At 39.0% G+C, this 5466-nt stretch overlaps 1 long non-coding RNA gene across 1 annotated transcript; it reads right to left on the bottom strand.

The window, feature by feature from the left end:
- Window positions 1–1349: 1349 nt before the first annotated feature.
- Window positions 1350–2263, bottom strand: LOC134646625 (uncharacterized). The gene is made up of 3 exons (XR_010096772.1): window positions 2146–2263; window positions 1929–2004; window positions 1350–1372 (listed from the first exon to the last, which is right to left on the bottom strand). It is a non-coding gene; the product is annotated as an uncharacterized LOC134646625 (long non-coding RNA).
- Between the last annotated feature and the right edge of the window lie 3203 nt (window positions 2264–5466).

Here is a 5466-nt window from a genome sequence, read left to right as displayed (position 1 = left end):
GGAAAGCGGGGAGGATCATCAAGGACTCCAGTCACCCCAGCCATAAACTGTTCAGACTACTTCCATCAGGAAGGAGGTTCTGCAGCATCCGGTCCCGTACCAGCAGACTGAGAGACAGCTTTTTCCATCAGGCCATCAGACTGCTGAACACTTCATAGACACCTCACCCTCACTACTGGAACTTCAACATTATGCACTCCATACTGTATATAAATACCACTGTTTTGCACATACCAACCTCTGTATATTTTATATATCTTATTTTATTGTTTACTTTATTTCATTTGTAAAACATGTATATACACACTATATACACACTCAAACACACACACGTAGAAAAACATATTTAGTATACACATTCAGTAATGTATATACCTTTACATATTGTACATATATTTATTACTTTTTAGATTAGCCATTTTTATATTTTGCTTGTTTTACATTATTGTATTTTGCACAACTCTGTTGCTTGTGAAGCTCGCACACAAGAATTTCACTCACATGTACTGTACCAGTGTACCTGCACATGTGATGTGACAATAAAAGTGATTTGATTTGATTTGCTTGGAATTTTGTATTGTCCATATTACAATGTTAAATATATCTGGGAACTCACCTCCAATTGGACTTCATTCTGATGTGCCTGGTCAGTCATGCTTTCACACGCAGCTTCCTGGTAAAGGAATATTATGTTACATTACACATTTATGGTAGGTACATGCTGCTCACGATTTGTCATTTAGAGCAAACTAGGGGATCAACGCCCCTCATGGGGACACTTCAATAGGGCATAAAGTTTTGGACTCTCCACCAATTGCTCTAAAAAAACGAAGAAGCTTCTCAGATAAGAGGTGGCACATCTTCAAGGAAACTTATAGAAGTCCAGATGCTTTCTTTCCAAACTCTTTAGACTACAATGACCGGGATGACTGAGAAACTTCAGACATTTAGAGCAAAACTTACGACTAATTTCAGCACATACATTGACTCTGGAAATTCACCCAAAGTAGTCTTGGGTAAAGCATAATATTCTGTCCTTCCATTTTGAAAGTAGTAAAAAGAATACAACTTAAAAAGTTTTAGTTTTTAGCAAAGGTGGTAGCAATGTTTGTTTTACTGTTGAATTTGGCTTACTTGTACACAGTTTTCTACGTGACAAACAAGTAGCTGAAGAGGCATAGTCACACCACAGGTCTTGCACTGAGACTTCGGCATTTTGCTGAATTCTGCAGCATCATGTGGAAGAGGTGTAGTATCAATTTTTTCTTGGAGAGGGACAATATAAAGTGTATTTTTTCCATTGTTGGTGGCCATCTTGAGCGTCTTGGCTGTGTAGCCTTGTGTTCCCTGAGATTTCTCTGTCCGCTACCACCTAGAATATGGAACAAAAACCAAGTAAAACGCATTCGCAATACAGCAAAAGTTGAGATCATAAAGTACAAATAAATCCATAACATTATGGAACACTACTCTTGTATAGCAATGTCTTTAAAAACTACCTTGTAGCAACCTATACTTTTCATTTTTGAACAATGCTTAAATTGTTAAATGAATCACTAGACCAAAACAATATTTCATTCATAACTATATTCAGAATATTCAAGTTTTTTATTAAGTGGTGCTGTACTGTTGATGTTATACCTGTAAACAATGGAAGTGTATTGATGTGCATCTTATGCCTTTATTGCTTTTCAATCACAATGCGCAAAAAAAGTGAGTTAATCTAAAAAAAAAAGACCATGCCTACAAATTTGAAAACTAAATAATAAAAGCCATATCAGTGTTCCATAAGTTATTCTCGGAAGAAGTGTTAGAAATGTTTTAATTAGACACAAAAGCTTCTTCTAAAACTTATCTGGATGCTTTGGGCTCTAAGTAAATGTCTTCTATTAACTCAGATACAAAGTCGGGGAGTTAAAATGACTTACCTCCTGCTTTATACAAGAGCCATCCACCAGTTAGGGCCTTCATCTTCGGATACTCTTCATGCAGAGCTACAGTAATCTAAATTAGGTTTAAAAGAAATCAAACATTTCCTCATGATTAGTTTGTCAAGTCAAATTGTAACATTTTTCAATTTTAATTTTGAAGTTTAAAATTAGATTTTTTTGACAAGATAAAGGCATCTAAAATTGAGAAAAGTACTTCTTCATGATCAGCATTGTCAGCTATGCTGAGAGTTCGCCTTCCAAGTCCAGCTTGAAGAAGCCGTATTTCATTCTTTGGGGTTTTTGTCGTGGAATCAGGCAAAAGACAGAATTGCAACTGAAGGTTGCGATCTGCATGTATGACATTACTAGGAGCTGGGAAAGGCCTCTTTCCTTTGGATTGCCTTCTTTGAAACATTGCTGGAAATGACCTGTAAATAAGATTATACATTTGAGGCATTAAACACTTTGCCAATTTCTTCCAAATTAAAGCAAGACTACTCATCTGATTGGAAAAGTACTGCATTACTGTTAAGGTGAAATGTCATAATGATGTTTAAGGAGGATCCAAGTGCATAGGTAATTTGTAGAGCAGGTTGTTTAAATAAAAAGAAGACTTACATAAAAGAGAGTAAGAGTAAAAGCTGAACACACAATAGAGACAAATCATGGATGCAGCATTTTACTTTTCTGCATGCCAGGTTAAAGCCTATGAATTATATTTTTAAACCAAAACCAAAGAGTAACTCAAAACCAAAGGGTTGCTTGAATCCAGTATTCATTATATCCTTGTCAGTACAGATGTTGTGTCTTCTCCAGAATACAGGGAAAAGAATTTTAAAAATATGAACAACTGAAATACAAACATAATTATCTGGGCTTCTACTTTACTGAATATCTTAGACTACTGTTCCATAACACCCCCCCCCCAAAAAGAAAAAAAAAGAAAGGGGTAGCATTACTGGCAAATTTCTTTTTCTTTTTACCTTTGCATTTCTATTTGGGTGCTCACTCTTGGGGTTTGCTGAGGCACTGTCGCTGTAACAGATGTGGTTGCAGTTCCACTCCTAATATCAGACTGGGAAGTTGACAGAATTCCCACAAGATTCAGTATAGCCTTCCCTATTGCAGTCTTTGGCTCCTGTTGAAAATATATTTACATGTTATTGAAGATCTGCATCTTCATTTAAACAATACCATATGGTTTCCCGATATAACCCTATTCCCTATTTCCTTATTAACCTAATATTAAAATAGTTAACAGTATACCTAATAGTCATGAGTGAGAGTTTAAAAGAACACTAAGGAAGCTTGTTAAGCCATAGTTACAGTAGTAGAAGAAAATTGAAATCAAATACTTTATACACGCACATATATTTGTATTGTAAGCGGTAATCTCCTTAAAATGATGTTAACCGATTTTCCGTTAGCAAGTTAGGGCAGTGTAACACGTTAGCGCGGTTTGCTCGTTAACGCGTTAGCAGCTACTGAAAGTTAAGCTAGGTCCCCTAACTTTCAGTAGCTGCTGAAAGTGGTTGTATACTGTAATTACTGTAGTATTACTCTAACACAAACTCGGGGGTGACCTGGGACCAGTGCTAAGGTCAAGTCAGAGCATTTCAGTTCCAATTATTACCAAAACGACATCTCATCGGGATTAAACTTAAATCCAAACACATAATTCTCCACGATGCTGATGTTTAAGCAGACAGACCGTGCCACACAGGAGACTATTTGAACACATGCAACACTAGGGCTAATGTTGAGAGCCCTTTTTAAGCTAGCTTTTGGCACCGTGAAAAATTACAGTGTAGTAACCGGACATGATATTCAAAAATATGTCTGGACAATTAGCTTGTTCCAGTAAACCATAAATTAAAGCTTACCTGCGCCGCAGAAGCGCCACCGCTATCCTCCATCTTCAAACCGTGTTACCCTTCCAGGACCTGAAGGTCCGTAAAGCACCCCCCCCCCCCCCCCCCCGACAGCCACACCCATCTGTTCTCTGATTGGATTGTTTAATTTGTGATTGACATGACATGGACCAATCAGCTTAAAGGAAGAAAAATAGGGTCAAAATTCGTACTTGTAACTTGCATGGGGTTTTTTGGCTAAGTCCACACACAAATCTTTTTTACGCACACACAAATCATTTTTACACATACAAATCTTTTTTACGCACGCACAAATCTTTTTTACACATACAAATCTTTTTTACGCACGCACAAATCTTTTTTACGCACGCACAAATCTTTTTTACGCACGCACAAATCTTTTTTACGCACGCACAAATCTTTTTTACACATACAAATCTTTTTTACGCACGCACAAATCTTTTTTACGCACGCACAAATCATTTTTACACATACAAATCTTTTTTACGCACGCACAAATCTTTTTTACACATACAAATCTTTTTTACGCACGCACAAATCTTTTTTACACATACAAATATTTTTTACACACACACAAATTTTTTTTACACATACAAATCCTGATTTACAAGTACAAAATATTTATGACCACATTTTGAGCCCATACGGGAGTACTGACAGGGATCAGGAAGAGAGAGCATATTTCTCCTTCCAACCATATTTCTGGCTTCCCTTCATTGACTCCATGTTAAATCCAGAATTGAATTTAAAATCCTTCTCGTCAAGTACAAGGTCTTGAATAATCGGGCCCCATCTTATCTTAAAGACCTCATAGTACCATATCACCCCATTAGAGCACTTTACTCTCAGACCGCAGGCTTACTAAAGTACTTAAATGTGAGACAGAGCCTTCAGTTTTGTCATGGTCCGGGTGTGTGCCAGTGTGTCTCCCTCCGAGCCGGCATCTCCACCCCTGGGAGGGGCCTCAGTGTTCTGCTAATTGCTCACACCTGTGGGGAATTAAGCCGGGGACTCATAAGGCCAGCGCACTCAACCTCTCTTCGCCAGATTCTCAGCTAACCCTAGTTAGTGCAGGCCACCACTGTGATTTCGCACACGCCTTGAAAACTACCTTGCCTCATTGTGTGTTTCTCTCATAGCCACGCACCAAGTTGCCAGACACAAATCTCCGCCGAAGAGCTCCAATCCGGACGCTGGACCATCTGACAGTCCCACGGGCTGTTCACCCGACTCACCTGCCTGCCTCCCTGCCTCAACGCCAGGAATTTCGGACCACTCACCCCTCCACGCCACTACAGACCACCCGCGGCAAGTACGCAGTGCTAAGGAAAATTCTGAACGAACAGCTTGCCCATATTTCTCCTGAACCATACCTGAACGTCTGTACTCTATTTACAGTGACTGACCCTAGCATTTGAGTCCTTTCTCTTTTGAGGCGGCCTCGGCGGTGACAAGTTTTCAACCCCTATTCTGTGGAACCAGTCTCCAGTTTGAATTTGGGAGACAGGCACACTCTCTACTTTTAAGACTAGGCTTAAATTTTCTCTTTTTGATGAAGCAGCTTGTTAGGACTGTATCAGGTGACCCTGAATCCAATAGGCCATGGCTGCTGGGGGCTTCTCATGAAGCTCTGACTGTTTCCT

The sequence above is a fragment of the Pelmatolapia mariae genome, linkage group LG17, assembly GCF_036321145.2.
Source record: "Pelmatolapia mariae isolate MD_Pm_ZW linkage group LG17, Pm_UMD_F_2, whole genome shotgun sequence".
In the NCBI taxonomy this organism is placed as follows: Eukaryota; Metazoa; Chordata; class Actinopteri; order Cichliformes; family Cichlidae; genus Pelmatolapia; species Pelmatolapia mariae.
The sequence above is the reverse complement of the archived record's forward strand: the minus strand, read 5'-3'. Positions and strand labels throughout refer to the sequence as shown.